The sequence below is a fragment of the Eptatretus burgeri genome, chromosome 2 (genome assembly GCF_056783735.1).
Source record: "Eptatretus burgeri isolate ZD-2024b chromosome 2, Ebu_testis_v1, whole genome shotgun sequence".
NCBI classification, from domain to species: domain Eukaryota; kingdom Metazoa; phylum Chordata; class Myxini; order Myxiniformes; family Myxinidae; genus Eptatretus; species Eptatretus burgeri.
Window position 1 is genome coordinate 60667429 of NC_140962.1, and position 17571 is coordinate 60684999.

The following is a 17571-nucleotide window of genomic DNA, read 5'->3' on the forward strand; positions in this document are numbered from 1 at the left end:
GCCAGTCATTCTCCTGAGGTTGGCAAAATGAGCACCAGTGGACTGGTAGAGGGGCACAGCATCAGTGCCACAGCTGTGCTCCAAGAAATGGTCAGAGTGGTGACCCATCCAATATTGTGCCAAATAGCCAAGGTAAAACTGCTTTGGCAGATAAAATGCTCTGTTCAAGAGTATGGGTCCAAGAGAGAAAACTCCTTTCTTTTGACTCCTCTGTTACTCCTTTCCATTGAGCTTTGTACTCAGCTTCCTATAAGTCAAACGAGGAAATCTCATAAAGAGAATGCACAAGGTACTTTATCAAAGACAAAGAAAAGGAACAAAAGAAGTTGGTTCATCATGCAGGTGATGAAATCTCTGCATTCAAGGGACAACAATATATATATATATATATATATATATATATATATATATATATATATATATATATATATATATATATATATATATATATATATATATATATATATATATATTGTTGTGGTTACCAGATTCGCAAACCACCATTCAGGTCCCTTAGGTGAGGTATCTCAGTAAGTGCATGTGTAGTTAGGCCCAAACCCGTTGTCTAGTGGGAATACATGTCATTTATACGTGCTGCGACTCTTCAGGATAGCCGTTTTTCTTTTACTATCTTTATTTTGGACCAACCGCCATGATCACAACCACAACAACAACCACCAACCACAACGCCGCTTCACCACAACCGCCACGACCTTTACCGTCACAACTCGCCACCATCGCATCACCGTCATCTCGCGCCACTCATGGGCTCCGATGCTGGACCGTAGGGCGCACGTTGAACAGCGTGTACAAAATCACGGATTTTCTGCTTCAAAAACGGATCAAAAACGACACACGCCCACTTTTTGCCGTCCAATCGGTGAGCGAGGGGCGATTTGGCCCCGCCTCCAGAACGATCGATATATGCAAATTTGTGGATCAAAAAGCCTTCACGCCCACTTTTTCTCGGGCCAATGGGGAGCGAGGTGAAAGGTCAAAGGGAGGGGGTCAAAGGCGAAGTGACGGGGGATAAAAGGACGGTGTTCGTCAGTCAGAAAGAGTCGGAGTCAGCAAAAAGGGGTCGGAGAGTCAAGAAGAGGAGAGTCGAAAACGAGAACGAGAAGGAGTCGGAACGAAGGAGAACGAAAAGGAGAAGGAGAAGGAGAACGAGAACGAGAAGGAGTCGGAGAAGAGAGAGAAGAGTGTGGAAGTCTGGAGCCCGAAGCCTGCAGTGGCTGGAGAAGCTGAAGAGAGTCGGACGAGGGGGTGCTCGCGTCGGTGCCAGGAGCTGCACGCCCGAGGGAGGCCGGCAGCGCGACCTGGCCGAGGTGGAGACGCACACCAGGGATAATAAAGATCCTCTATACCCCGAGCATCAGCAACCCTCCTGTTTCCCCCCGCACTGAGATAGTGCGACCAAGGGGGCCCCGTTCCCACCCCCTGCCAGGCACTGTCCACGAGGCCCGCGGGTTGCGGGGCCATCGCCGCTCCGCGTCTCATCACCAGACGGGTAGGCCCGACCCGGTCTCGGCCTCAGGCCTACCTCATTCTTGGGGTATTTCTTTTCCTTGGTTTTGGGTATGTGTTGTCGGCGCCGTCTGTGAAGTAGAATTGTATAAGTGTTGCCGTGTGCTCGGTAGTCGGTATTAGCTCTGCACTGTGTTTTCACTTTTATGTTTGCTTTTTGTGTAAAATGGAATTGTGTTTTCTTTTTTTGTGTGCATTTGGTGGAATTGTATTTGTGTGCTTTCCGTTCGTCGCGAATAAATGTGCTTTATTGTTGAACTGTTCTCCCGCTCGCTCTGCCTTTTCCTCCATTGAATCCTCCCATCTTGCTTCACGTAAAGGGTTGGTAGTGGGCTGAATACGCCCGATAATTAATCGAACCGTCGAGGTCGACGATAACACCGCCGGTTATTCTGATAGTACGGAACGGGTCGCTATGCGGCCCGTGTCCGAAGTCGACCTGCGGCGAGGTGCGATCGCCTCGCCCGGTCTACCCTCCGCGTGGGTACTTAGGTAGTTCGAATTTGGCGAGCAACCCTATCCCACGCGGGGCTGATTGGCTCGATCGCGGTGAGACCGAAAGGTCCACCCGTGACTGGTTCCCGGCGTTAGTCCGAGAGGGTCACGACTGGATTGTCCGTCCGGTGGGCGACGTGCCGCGATTCGAGTTACGTGGCCGTCGCACGCCGGCGGGCGCGAAGACCGCAACACTGGTGTCAGGAGTGGGATACAAATTCATCGCCCTCCTCGCGGCACTGGTATCGGAGAACAGGAAAACGGGCTCTCCTGTCTCCGGCTAAATTCACGGGAATCGGTCCAGGGGTGAGAGAAGCGACCCCCGATTCCCTCCAAATTACGAGCGAGTTAAATTAACCCTTCACGAGAAGCAAGATGGCGTCTCAAGGCGAGCGGGAGCCGGGGGTATTAGAAATGTATATGTGTAGTAATGTAGAGTCCATGGCCCAGGATGGAATCCCCGAGCAGGAAATGTTGATTGTGCAGGAACACGGACTCGCCCAACTGAACCCAGGGCCCGAGGTGGGTGCGGCAGCGGCCGCGGTGTATGACACCTCCCCCCCCCCCTCTCCACCAAGACCCTTCCCCAACCCCTGCCGAAACGGCTCACTTGAGTGCATCCGACATGGCCCAGCTATTCACCATGCTGGCACAAATGACAAATGAAAGACATGAACAAGCAAATGAATGAAGTGAAAACGACGATGGATGCGAATACACAACAAATAAACGAAAAGATGGATACAAAAATGAACGGAATGGAAACAAACATGAAAGAAGAAATGAAAGAACTACGGGGTGAGACGCAGAACATGGGCCGATGCCTGCAGGCGGGCATGAAGGCCGTGACCAGGGAGCTGGGAATGGCGACTCCACGTGTGGGAGCAAACGAGCTGGAAGGGGGTGCAACGGCTGACAAGCCCGCGGTGGAGGCGGGTAAAAAAATAATTCGGGGGGCGTGTTCGGCGAGGGTCGTGACAGAGGAATCGACGGTGACCAAAAGGGAAAAATTAAATGGGGAGACCAAAACGTGTGAGACGAGACACGAGGTGACGACGACAGAAACTTATAAATGTATAGAGACACGGGAGACAGAAAAAATAGAGGGAAGACGACACGGTGAGGACGGGGTAAGTGACGCACACACACACACGGAGGTAGTGGAGGATAATGGGGGTGAGCTCGCGGAGCGTGCAGGGACCCAGTGCGAGCACCTGGATGGCCTCCTCCAGGAACGAGGGGAGGGAGTATGCCCCCTTGAGGCGAGTCACGACCAGGTGAGTTCGGTCGTGCTTTGCGAGGTTGAGGGGACGAGTGCTGTGGACGGGTGCACGGAGAGCTTGGGGGGTGTAGAGGCCCCGGAGACCCTTGTGGGGACACAAATCCCCAGTGTGGTTGTCCCTGTGTGTGTGGTGCAAGGTGTGAGTGCGGCACCGTGTGTGGAAGCGACCCCGTGTGTGAGTGGTGTGGTGGCGATGGTGCCAGAGTGCGTGCTTCCCAGCACGCCGGGTGTGGATGGGGCACCGTGTGTGAGTGAGGCCGTGTGTGTGAGTGAAACGGCCAGTATGAGTGAGGCACCACGTGTGAGTAGTATGGTTTGTGTGAGTAGTGAGGCACGCGTGAGTGAACGGCCGTGTGCAAGGTCGCTGTGTGCCAGGGAGACCGTGTGTGTGAGAGAGCGGTATGAGAGGGAGATGTCGGTTGGCATGCGGGAGCACGCAGCCGCGTCTCCCCGTGTGAATGTGATTGAGTGGACTGTGTGCGTCGTATCACGCAGGTATGCGTGGGTTGAATGGCGACGACGACGGCGACATGGGAGAAACGAAAGCCGAGTAGCGGCTGTGGTTGTTTCGAGGACCGTGCCGGGTTCACCCAGCAGTGAGCACGCGGTTCGTGCTGTGCAACGCACGAGACCGCCACGTGCTCGCTTGCGAGAGTGAAGTCCCGGTCCGGAAACGCACGCGGTGGATTTGCCGATCCCGCGGACGGACAAAGTTTAGGCAGGTAAATGGACTTGGACCGGACGGGTTCTCCACGCGATCGTGTGTGTTAAGCTCCAACGGGCAAAGCACATGTGTTCGCGTGGGGAACCCCTCGAGACGTGGGGCTTGTGTTTTTTTTGCGCACGGTGACGTCATGGCTGCACGTGTGGTTGGAATCCGGCAGGAGGGGTATCTCTGCCGGATGGTAGCGTCCAAGGAGGGACGAGGAACACGTGCAGCTGCATGACGTCACGGCCAGGTGCAAAGTGCGCGAGCTCTGAGTTGCCGCGCAGGTGCTGCGCATGAAAAAAAAAAAAGAAGACAGCAAGCCTCACTTTCGGGTGCAAAGGATTCCTGGGAAAGGGGTGGAAGACCCCCTTACCCTGGGCACAGGATGGAAACTAGTTAGGGGGAAGGGTTAGCTTAGCTAGACCGACTTCATGGGGCAGGGGTAAGTCCTCATGGAGTCCGTGGAATGGGTTAGTTAGAGGGATTGTAGCGAGATTTAGGTTGGGAAATTTATTAATGATTTATTTGGAGACAGAGACAGACTTTGGATGTGTAGCGGGGACGTAGCTTAGCTACGTAGTGTTAAATGGAACGTGCTATAGTTTAAGGGACGACGTGGGAGCACGAGTTAGTTAGGGGATGTAGTTAGAAGAATGGCAGAGTTCAGCGGTGTGTGTGTTGAAGAGTTGTGGGTTGTGAGGTGAGTACATGTGCTTGGTGAATGAGTGAGGCCAGCGGGTCTGTGTGAGTGGAGCGAATGGGGAATGCATGGTGCGATGAGTGATTGGGGGGGAGGAGTGACTCCCGCCCAAGGGACCCCGGGGTCAGTGTAGATTGAGTTAGCTGGGTTAGTCAAATTGAAAAATGGAGGTCGTTTTGTTGTTGGTGGGAAAGTAGGCTCGAGACCCATTTGGAGGGGTGCAGGAGCCCTGTTGACGGGCTTGGGAGCGTGGCTGCGAAAGGTGAGTATCGCTGAGTGGGTACCCCGGGCACCAGGCTAGTCGGCCGCGGTAGGGCTGGCAAGGGCCCATGGGGGCCGGGATAGAGTAGTGGGCACGGGTGCGCCTGCTTGGTGCGGGGCCCGGGCGCCATTAGCCGCGTGGGCAGTGTTGTGGGCACGGGTGACCCTCGGAAAGGGGCCCGGGAGGCCGGCCTGCCACGTGTGCGTTTCAGGGGAGGTGCCATGGGGGGCACTCCCCAGTGTTAGGGAGCTGGTAGGCTCGGAGGCAGTGTAGTGCCCGGGTGCCATAGCGGGAGATTCGGCAGAGGGTCGTGCCTGCCAAAGGGAGCCACGTGTCCTAGCCAGGAGACCGTGTGAGGGCACGGAGAGAAAATTGGGGGGCGAGGCCCGAAATTGTGAGGACACCAACACAGGCGACGGGAATCTGGGTTGTTAGAACCAATAGTTTAAGCGAGAGGCGCTTGTTGAAAGCCCCGGGGTAGTTTAGCAGTTAAATGGTTAGGGTAGATTAGGAGATGTACCCCTCCGCACCATCCATCCCCTCACTGTCGTTGTGGGCCGCTGGACCCACTTGGTGTTAAGATCGCCGAACTCTGGGGAGGCCATTCTGAGGCTTCGTTGGGCCTCGGCACAGGACGTTAGCTCTCCCTTATTCCCCTCCGGGAAGGGAACGTAGGGGTTGGGAGTAGGCTAGGTGACAGAATAGGTTAGCCGAACAAGGACGATAAAGGGGGTTAGGGGACGATTTATAGTGGGGGAGTAAAAATAAAAACAACAAAAAAATAAGTGGGGGCTAAATTGGTTTTTCACAAATTAAGGGAGTGGGTATGTACAGTGACAGGCAAAGGCGATAGGTTGGGAGGGAGACAGGTAGGTAGGTCCGAGCCCGCCTTCCAAGTGGCCAGCACCACCGCACTCCCTCCACCAACCTCCATTGAACGGCAAAGGCTGGCCAACTTCATCGGCTGGCCGTGTTTTGCTGCAAGGCAGAGGCCGGCAAACTTCATCGGCAGTTGTTGTTGTGCTGCAAGGCCTGTACCGGCCAGTTCATCTGCTGGCTGTTTTTCTTCGAGGCCTGTGCCGGCCAGTTCATCTGCCGGCTGTGTTTGCCTGCAACGTTCTTCTTCTGCGGGCTGTGTTTGCCTGCCACCTTTGCCATGCCATGCCCACTGCCCACGTTCACCAGCCCCGTTCAATTTTTGCTTTGCCCCCCCCCCCTGTTCATTTCCATGTGCGCCAGGATCAAGGCAACAGTTTGCAAGCTGCGAGAACTGCCCTGTTGGCAGCTACAACACGGGCCTGCAGTGGCGGCCCGTGCACCGTGTTTGTGTTCATGCATCCATTCGTTGTGCTCATTGCGTGTGCCACTTGAGCTGGCACGGAGACTGCGTTTGTGCAGCCCATGCACCGTTGTGGTTCACTGCATTCAGTTCAAACCGTTCATGCATCCATTCGTTGTGCTCATTGCGTGTGCCACTTGAGCTGGCGCGGAGACTGCGTTGTGCAGCCCAGGCACCGTTGTGGTTCACTGAGTTCAGTTCAAAAGGGAAGGCCTTGGACTGCGTGTGAGCAGCCAGCCACGTTCCCTGTCACCTGCATTGTTTGAGCCAGAGACTGCATGCGGGCAGCCTGGCTCCCTGCTAACTGCTTTTCTTTTGCAGAGTTCAGTGATCCTGGGCCATGGTTTAGTGTAAAATTTGTAAGTTAAGGTTAAGATGTACTGTACATATGAGTGCGCCCCCGGCATGTTGTCTTAGCGCCGGCAATTTTATTTAAGTCGTCCGTGTGAGTGAGTTTGTTTAGATAGTTACGCAGCCCTCAGGTTATTTATTTTGGGGACACGAATACCATGAATGTCGCACTCAGGGATCCGTAGGTAAAATGTACTAGGGGAAAACTACACATGATGGCACACGAAAATTTGACGACTCGGGACGAGTCTGTAAAAAGGGAAGGGGGTAGTGTTGTGGTTACCAGATTCGCAAACCACCATTCAGGTCCCTTAGGTGAGGTATCTCAGTAAGTGCATGTGTAGTTAGGCCCAAACCCGTTGTCTAGTGGGAATACATGTCATTTATACGTGCTGCGACTCTTCAGGATAGCCGTTTTTCTTTTACTATCTTTATTTTGGACCAACCGCCATGATCACAACCACAACAACAACCACCAACCACAATGCCGCTTCACCACAACCGCCACGACCTTTACCGTCACAACTCGCCACCATCGCATCACCGTCATCTCGCGCCACTCATGGGCACCAATGCTGGACTCGTGTAGGGCGCACGTTGAACAGCGTGTACAAAATCACGGATTTTCTGCTTCAAAAACGGATCAAAAACGACACACGCCCACTTTTTGCCGTCCAATCGGTGAGCGAGGGGCGATTTGGCCCCGCCTCCAGAACGATCGATATATGCAAATTTGTGGATCAAAAAGCCTTCACGCCCACTTTTTCTCGGGCCAATGGGGAGCGAGGTGAAAGGTCAAAGGGAGGGGGTCAAAGGCGAAGTGACGGGGGATAAAAGGACGGTGTTCGTCAGTCAGAAAGAGTCGGAGTCAGCAAAAAGGGGTCGGAGAGTCAAGAAGAGGAGAGTCGAAAACGAGAACGAGAAGGAGTCGGAACGAAGGAGAACGAAAAGGAGAAGGAGAACGAGAACGAGAAGGAGTCGGAGAAGAGAGAGAAGAGTGTGGAAGTCTGGAGCCCGAAGCCTGCAGTGGCTGGAGAAGCTGAAGAGAGTCGGACGAGGGGGGGCTCTGCCGGGTGCCAGGAGCTGCACGCCCGAGGAGGCCGGCAGCGCGACCTGGCCGAGGTGGGAGACGCACACCAGGGATAATAAAGATCCTCTATACCCCGAGCATCAGCAACCCCTCCTGTTTCCCCCGCGCTGAGATAGTGCGACCAAGGGGGCCCCGTTCCCACCCCCTGCCAGGCACTGTCCACGAGGCCCGCGGGTTGCGGGGCCATCGCGCTCACGGCCTCATCACCAGACGGGTAGGCCCGACCCGGTCTCGGCCTCAGGCCTACCTCATTCTTGGGGTATTTCTTTGTCTTGGTTTTGGGTATGTGTTGTCGGCGCGCTCTGTGAAGTAGAATTGTATAAGTTTTGCCGTGTGCTCGGTAGTCGGTATTAGCTCTGCACTGTTTTCAGTTTTATGTTTGCTTTTTGTGTAAATGGAATTGTGTTTTCTTTTTTTGTGTGCATTTGGTGGAATTGTATTTGTGTGCTTTCCGGCTCGTCGCGAATAAATGTGCTTTATTGTTGAACTGTTCTCCCGCTTCGCTGCCTTTTCCTCCATTGAATCCCCATCTTGCTTCACGTAAAGGGTTGGTAGTGGGCTGAATACGCCCGATAATTAATCGAACCGTCGAGGTCGACGATAACACCGCCGGTTATTCTGATAGTACGGAACGGGTCGCTAGTGGCCCGTGTCCGAAGTCGACCTGCGGCGAGGTGCGATCGCCCGGTCTACCCTCCGCGTGGGTACTTAGGTAGTTCGAATTTGGCGAGCAACCCTATCCCACGCGGGGGCTGATTGGCTCGATCGCGGTGAGACCGAAAGGTCCACCCGTGACTGGTTCCCCGCGTTAGTCCGAGAGGGTCACGACTGGATTGTCCGTCCGGTGGGCGACGTGCCGCGATTCGAGTTACGTGGCCGTCGCACGCCGGCGGGCGCGAAGACCGCAACAATATATATATATATATATATATATATATATATATATATATATATATATATATATATATATATATATATATGTACATCCATCCATCCATCCATTGGGACCATACTCTGTGCAGAGTGTTGGTGCTACCTAAGCAGTCTCCTTGGTTATTGAACACAACCCTGGACAGGTCGTCGCTCCGGCACAGATATATATATATATATATATATATATATATATATATATATATATATATATATATATATATATATATATATATATATATATATATATATATATATATATATATATATATATCCACGAAAGAGACTTCAAAATTGATCACTTGGCATATTAAATCACAAAAACTTTACAGTAAGCCAAAGTATGGCTATAGTACAGTAGGTCCAAATGAGTTTTTTCAGGTGTACAGTGTGTCTCATGAAACACATCACTTTGTGGAAATATCACCAATTCAAATTGCCCACCTGGGCCAAGATGGGCACTCCCGCTGGAGGAGCCTGTTACTCCTACATATAAGCCTGCTACTCCTTTCCATTGAGCTTTGTGCTCAGCTTCCCATCAGTCAAACAAGGAAATCTCATAAAGAAAATGCACAAGGTAATTTATCAAAGACAAAGAAAAGGAACAAAAGAAGTAGGTTCATCATACAGGAGATGAAATCTCTACATTCAAGGGACAACAATTGAAGGGACAAGCCCCGGCAATATTAAAGGGAAAAACAACTCAATGGGAAACCATTCCGATCAACCCCCACACCCCTCCCATCTCTCCCACAAAGGTGGAATATATTGTCTTTCTGGTGATGGCTCTTGGCTATTCCACATGATTGATGGCTGGGCCTTGTTTCTGCTTCCCCTACGGCTGACCGATGTAGTGTGGGACATGCTTCTTAAACCCAGCAGGACCTCAGCAGCGCAGATCTTGTCAATGGGACATTGCACTGCCCTTACCCTCTGGTATCAGCTCAATTACAAAGTCTTATTAGAGGCTCCAGCAATGGATGGTATGCACTGAAAAGCACTTTTCATTAGAACAACGTTTCTGAAAGATTTTAAATTTCCAATTTTTATTGGATACACTTGTTATATGTCTCTGGCTTTTCCAGTGTGGTATCTTACTATAGCCAATAAGTGGGGTTAAGCAGCTTCATTCACTCATTCTGAATGTCATTATTGTCCAAAGCAATGATTTGTGAAATTCAAATAAAACAAAATCCTGTTGTATTTACATTTCTGTTTGTTTGTGGTTTGTTTATTTTCATATGAGCAGTTTTATTCCATATAGTACAGTACCAACAGGCAAGCTAGATAGTTTAAGGCCCGGTCACACCTTGACGTTTTAGCCAGCGATGGCAACGTGTTAAAATTTATGTAAAACGCTGGCTTACGTTGAACTTTTGATGTTTTTTTTTAAAGATTCGGACGTATTCATAGCGACTTGGTCTTATGTATAACGCATTGGTAACTACACAGAACGTTTCGTTGTGTTATAGATAACTTATACCAACGAATGCTGAACCTGTTGTCGGCCTACACAACCGATGCCCAACGATAGTCTAACTCAGGCATAGCGCGTTGCACGCATCGCCGACGATGTCGTGGCGTAGCCTATTAAAAGGCTGACGCAAAACGATTCGAATCATAACTGCCGTAGAAATGGAAGGGTCAAAATCGCGGTCACACCTTGGCGATCTTGCCAGCGTATGCTGACGTAACAAAAAGTGTGTCTAAAACGTTGGGGCACGTCAAATACGGTATGGGTAAGTTTGGTATGCGCGAGTAGAACGCTAAATACGCTATCATAAGTCGTAGTAAGTAGAGTACGTCAAGAAATTTTGAACATGTTCAAAATTTTACGACGTACTCGGCGTATGACACACGTTCGCATGCGATGGGGATAAGTTTTACACACGATATGTGGACGCTTACACACGTCCACAAAGGGTACTTATAAGCTACTCATAAGTCGAAACACGTCGCGGTAATGTCTTTTTTTACGCGAAACTTATTTCTAACTTATGTTTGACGTGCTTTGAACAAATTCTTAACGTAGCCCCAACACACATCGACGTATGTAGACGTATTCCAATGACGTCTTCCGGTCGACAAAAAAAATAAATGAATGTGTTTCTAGATTACAACTGCCATATAAAGACATGTTCCCAGTGGTTTTGGGAATTGGTATATAAAAATGCTGCTCATAAAAGGGGAACCCAACAGTGTTTTCGAGTCCTTTTTGAGTCGATGTCCATGTCAGCAGTAACAGTATCAGTATTTCTATTAGTATTAGTATTAGTAGTAGTTTGTTCATGTTGGCAGTAGTAGGTGGGTGTGAGGGGGAGGGTGTGGGTTATGATGGATCGTCCTTGCGTCCGCGTGTCCACGGGTAGGTTCATAGGCTGCCACTCAACGATTTAAATGGCTGCATCTCCACTATTGAAAGTAGACGCTTGCGCTCAACAATTGGATTTTTTTTACACTCAACGACTTTTAAACGGTACCACTCAGCTAGTTTCATTGTTTACAATGAACGATTTAAATTGCTGTCACTCGCCTTTGTTTTTTTTTTTTTTTTTTTTTTTTTGACGCTGGGGTTTGGAAATTTGAAACGTTTCTTCTGAACGTGTTAAAACGCTCAAACTCGACTATTTTAAATAGACGCTGCCGATGGACAATTGGAATCATAGCCAAGCTAGACATCGAAGTGTGATCATCCTCGTCATGCCGAAGAAAAGTTTGAAGAATGCTGCAAATAAGTGTCCTGGCCGTGGCCGTGGACGCTGACGCAAGGACGATCCATTATACCGACGTCTTTCAGCCTATGAGTAACTTAAAAGTAATGTCTGTCGACGTGTGGCAACGATCGCGTAACGTGCCAACAACACGTTAATCATAGGTAGGAAATAAGTTTCGGGTACTCTAAACATTACCTCGGCGTGTCTCAACTTATGATTAACTTACAAGTAGCATGTGTTGACGTCTGTCAACGATCGCAGACCGTGCCTACAACTTGTGGCCAGCGTAGCGGAACGTGTGAGTCATACGCCGGCATACGTCGTGAAATTTCAAGCATGAAAAAATTTGAGGACAACCGAAAAGTACAACGTTTAAAGCCAACGTACAACGACGTATGGCAACGTACTACGACGTATGCCAGCGTGCTCTCAATGTTATCAAAACTTACCCATAACGTATTCAACGTGTGCCAGCGTTTTAGAAAAAAAATTCAAAAATCGGCATACGTTGGCTAAAACGTCAAGGTGTGACCGGGCCTTTACGTGTTGAAATGAAGTGTTGTATTTTGGATCACAGTGACTGGAGGGAAAATTAATCTAGTTGAACTGTCTGTAATGATAGGAATCTAAATTATTCCATTAGTATAATTCACTCAGCTATTTTAATGCTTAGTACAATAAGGTATGGATTTCAAGTAAAATCTAAGTTCAACAGGAGCAAAAATTGCTTTGCAACACATGTTCCCTTCCAGTCCCAATTAATGTTTTGGAGATTAAAAAAAAATCGTTTGCATTTAACGCATGCTCAAGCAGATACCGGAACAAAAATGAAGAATAAGAAACAATCTAACGCCCCGTATTTTGGGTCTTTTCGGCAAAATTAAAGGAAAAGCCATTTTCATTGACTGATATATTTTGTCGACTAGAAACCCATAAAGACAACTGGATTAACAAACCGGAGATAAAAATTAGTTTGCTTTAACGCACGCTCGAGCCGATACTGGAACCGAAATGAAGAAGAAGAAACTCTCTAACCCACCGTGTTTTGTTAGTTTATAGGCTTTACCAATTCCGTATTAAAAATAACCCAATGTACATACATGAAGCAAAAACATGTGTAGGGCTTAAGTGCATCGACAATACATTGTGGTTATATACCTGGGTAATTCCAATTGCACTGGGCCATGGATTAACACCCAGGCCTAAGGCCTGAGGCCTGCTGATCTGTGCTGCTTCATAACCCGATGTACATACATGAAGCAAAAGCATGTGCACAGCTTATGTGCATATATAATACATCATGGTTACATACCTGGGATCATTTTAATTGCACTGATCCATGGACAAACACTCAGAGGCACTATTGGTCATTTGGGGGCCCCGTACAAAACGTAATGCCAATAGTGGTCCAGCGGGGCACCTGTGGGCTCTGTCAATCTGTCCACACTAAAATACACATTCTGTCATCTGTCTGTCTGACGTCAATGTATTCAGTTGTTACTTATATAATCTCAACCAACTAAACTTATACAATCTCAACCAATTAAACGTATGCAATCTCAGCCAAGTAAACTCACCAGGAGGACTACGGTCATAAGGCAAAGGTTGAAATGACTTCATTTCACCCCCCCCCCCTCACCACCAGGAGTTCCGAAGGTGTGGCGATGCAAATTCTCTTCGTAAATGTGTAACATGTCACGCCGTTCCTGATGGTGATGGAAGAGGAAAGAGGGAATTATGAGGGACGCTTCAGAACCCTCAATTGTAACATGAGTAAGAAGCGAATGTGTTATTTTCACACTCGCTTAGCCGATGTTGTTTAAGCCTCGATTGCAAAAAATCCAGAGGAATTCCCATTTTATTGCCTTTTTCAGGTTGGAAAAGTGCATATAGATAGCAGCTTGAGTGTCGTTCTACTTGATTGTGGCATTTTTCCAAGGCCACTTCAAATGTCAAAAGAAATACAATAACGATGCATTTATGGTATATCTATATATTAATACTGAAGGACCAATTTTGTGCTCCTCCTAGCGGTCGCGTCACGTTTTTCTCGGTACTGTGACCTGGACTGAAAGAAACTTCGTACCTGTAAGAGTGCATCGCACATAGTGGCAATAGTCAACCTTCAACTCTGAAGCAGAATAAACACTTTTCGTTGAGACGGGGGCTAGGAGTGAAGAGGCGGGGGCGGGGGATGAAGAGATGGGGGCAGGGAGTGAAGAGGTGGGGGGCAAGGTAAGCAATTTTTGGGCGGGGGTAAGCAAATTGAAAGCGGGAGACGGGGGGGGGAAATGGGGTGGGGGATGAGTGGGCAGGGGCTGGGGTGAATTAGGTGGGGTTGAGTGTGACGGGGTGGACAGGGGGGCGGGGGCCTGGGGGCAAGTGGGGTGGGGAATCAAGAGACGGGGGCGGGGAGTGAAGAGGCGGGGACGAGGCCGGGGTAATTAAATTTTTGGGAGGGGGTAAGCAAATTGAAGGCGGGGGTGGGAGGAATGGGGCAGGGGCGGGGGATGAGTAGGCAGGGGCAAGCACGCCCTGTCCAGTCCATGTCCCTCGAGTGTGGGTGAGCTGGTGAGGGTGGTTGAATTAATGGAATCCGTCTGTGACGGGGTTTTGGCTTGTTAATAATATTAACATAACAGTATTGCAAATTAATATTAACAATAAAAACACTGCAATAATTGGCTGTAATAAAAATTAACCTGATCCCCCTGGCTGCTCCCGAAGATAAATATTAAATTTTTTTATATGATTTAAATACAGGTAACCTCCTAATCTCACCCAAAACTGCCAGGCGTAAACACAAATTCACCCAAAAAGCTGATTCAGGGGATGTGTTCCATTACCAATGAGCTAGCGATCACTTGCCTAGCCAGCCGTTCCTTATAATCAACTGTTGCGATGGACAGTTGGAGTGCTTGCTTGAGTGCTTTAGTAACTTGGCAAGCCATCGGCAAGCTGATTAGTAATGGAACACACCCCACCACTTGTGCTGGATGACAAAGGACCCATTTCTGGTTCTACCGCTTGTGTAATGAAAATAGTAAATTTCAAGTGATTTCAACCTTTTTCCTCTGTTGTTGAGCTATTTCTGCTTTATATAACCACTGGGGTAGTTTCGTTTCATCCACGGGACAGGTGCTCGAACACATCTCTGATTTTTTTTTTTTTTAACGCAATGTTCTGCCATGTGCATGTGTTATTCCATTTACGAATGAGGGGTGTTTTGTGATGGTAAAACAAATTGTAGTGTGGATTTGCTAAACAATATCGATATGTATTAAAATGAGGATTTACACAAATTTTATTGTGATTTTTGTTGCATCTGTGTACATTAAACATGGTTTTTATACCACTGACTTTCTCTGATAACCTCACCCCCTAATTTGGTAAGTCTTGTCTAGTTAAACATCAGAGGAAAACATATTTAAAATCGATTCATGATGTGACAGTGCTTTCTTTCCTTGAGAAAGAGCAATCCTTTGCACTGTGTATATCACCACTCACAAGTTGATATATTTTGTTTGCAAAGTGAGATCTCACCCTCGGTGGCACCTTCTTGAAAGATTGGGCATCCATGTTATCTGGGGGCCCCTTGTTCTTTTGGGGGCACTGTGCAATTGCATAGGTTGCAAGCCCTCAACGCCGCCTCCACTAACCCGAAGGACTGAGATCTGCCGATCTGTGCCACTTCATGTAATGGTGGTGCATGATTTCATTTGGGTGGAGTCAGGCCAGTTTTGCAGCCAATGGGTTTAAAGCAGTGGGGTGGAGTCAGGGCAGCTGAACACTGACCCACATATAAATGTGTGATTTTTTGAAGTCTAAAAAGGGCATAATTCTGTGAAAACTGATGAATTGCCCTGAAACTCGAACTTTTCTGTAACTTATCATAACAAAGCATGTACAAGTTTCATTTTTATATTTTTAAGGTTTTAATATAGGAAAAAGTCAGAAAAACCACAGTGGGACCGACAGACAGACAGACAGACAGAAGGATGGAAAGTAAACCTATAGTCCTTTGCAAAGTGAGATCTCACCCTCGGTGGAACCTTCTTGAAAGATTGGGCATCCATGTTATCTGGGGACCCCTTGTTCTTTTGGGGGTACTGTGCAATTGCATAGGTTGTCCACCCAAGTCCTCAAAGTCCACCTCCCAAAACCAAGTCCTCACCTACACACTGTAAACCCTAAGCCATCAATCCTCTCCCCACTCCGAGCCTTGAAACAGCCCCATCCGATATGGTCGCCTGTCTTGTATATACGAGTACATCACCAACTAATAATACAGCCATCTTGATGATACATACATTTTGTATGGAAGAACATCGACATACCTCACCAACTAATGACGTTGATGCCTGAGTGGACTTGCATTCATTAGAAGGGAATTACCAAAAAATGGACAAATCAACAAAGGAAATGGCATTTGAACCTGCAGTGACAGCATCATGAGCTCCATGCTCTGATGGCAGTCAAAGAGGGGGAACACTATAAAGGAAAGAAAACCAGAAAAAGAGTGCTTTTGGATGGGTTGGGGGGGGGGGTAACAAGGAAAAACATGTTATTAAAATAGTTTTAACAGACTAAGGCAAAATAAAAAGAAATCACTGACTATCAGGAACAGCAACAATGCAATAATGGAATCAATGAGTGGGCACTCCTACTTGGAGGGTGGGAGTACCGTTCTCGGCCCACCTTCAGTGGGCAATGTGCTGCGGCACACTCTCAGGAATGCACTTTATAATTTTTGAAACAAAACATTGATTACAGCACATAATTTTAAAAAGATACCATTTTATTAAAAGGAAAATAAAGGATATTGATTTGTAATACCTGCAACCACCAGAGGCAGCGCAAAGACACACACACACACACACACACACACACACACACACACAGACACAGACACAGACACAGACACAGACACAGACACAGACACAGACACACACACAGACACACACACAGACACACACACACACACACACACACACAGTTTTTGCATATTTTTGATACATTCAATAATGTTCCACAAAGAGGTATGATTGAAATTGTATGCTGCCCCCCCACTTAGAAATTGTTCTTATAAAATACTGACCGCAGGTGAGATCACGTATGGGACCATGCACCAGAGCAGCTCGTCACTGCATGCACTTTCCGCCGGTACTCCAGGAGCCTCCGTCTGGCCATTCTCCATGCAGATGCCTGGCAAATCCACATCTCCTTGAGATGTCTATTGACCCCCCAAGCCCAACCCAGATGTCTATTGACCTCTGTCTCACAGCCAGCAGAGACATGAATATCATTGCCAAGGTAAGTGAATATCTCTGTGACATCAACATCAACATCCGCACCACAAACAGGTAAAACAAGACAGCAGCATCCAAGATGTCATTGAAAAGCTGGATTTTAGTATTGACCCAGGAAACTTGTAATCCCAGCGGCTCTGACTCGGCATTCAGCACCAGGAGGTTCCCCAAAATGTTATCTAGTCTCTGCAAAGATGACAGTATCATCTGCGAAATCAAGCTCAGAGATCTTGACATTCCCAAACGATGCACCACAGCTTGATATCTCCGACATCCTCCCCAGAATCCAGACCATAAAAGCACTGAAAAATGTGGGAGCCAGGACACACCCTTGACAAACTCCAGTAACAACTGGAAATAAGTCGAAGATGGTATCACCACATCTTACAGCCCTCTCAGTACCAGAGTATAGTTCAGACATCACATTGATCAGTTTTCGTGGCACCACACGAAGACCATGAATCTCCAGAGTGTATCCCAATTCACTGAATCGAACACTTTGCAGAGATCCACATAGGCTGCAAGCAGCCCCTGCCGATACTCTCATCTGCATTCAGTGAGGACCCAAAGAGCAAGGATATGCTCAATCGTTGAACTCTTTGGTGTAAAGTCTGACTGCTCTGGGCACTGGTGCTCAAGCAGATAGTGGCGAACTCAATCAATAATTATCTGAGCAAAGACCTTGCCCAGCACTGAGAGCAGCGTCACCCCTCGGTTTCTGTTTAAGTCCTGGCGATCACCCTTCCTTTCCAGAGATGGACAAGTCCAGTTGGGATGATACCTGTGTTCCAAGCAGGACACAGAACTGCATGCAATGACATGAGTCCAGCATTTCCACCAGCCTTAAGAAGTTCAGCATGGAT

The 17571-nt window shown here is 48.3% G+C and overlaps 1 long non-coding RNA gene across 2 annotated transcripts in view; it reads right to left on the reverse strand.

Annotated features, from left to right (window-relative positions):
* LOC147032141 (uncharacterized) overlaps window positions 1–17364 on the reverse strand; it is a 97678-nt gene extending 80314 nt beyond the window's left edge. For both annotated transcript variants that reach the window (XR_015055047.1, XR_015055046.1), the window contains exons 1-2: window positions 16498–17364; window positions 12977–13105 (exon numbers count right to left, since the gene is read on the reverse strand). This is a non-coding gene — a long non-coding RNA (uncharacterized LOC147032141). The remainder of the gene's footprint in view (window positions 1–12976; window positions 13106–16497) is intronic.
* Between the last annotated feature and the right edge of the window lie 207 nt (window positions 17365–17571).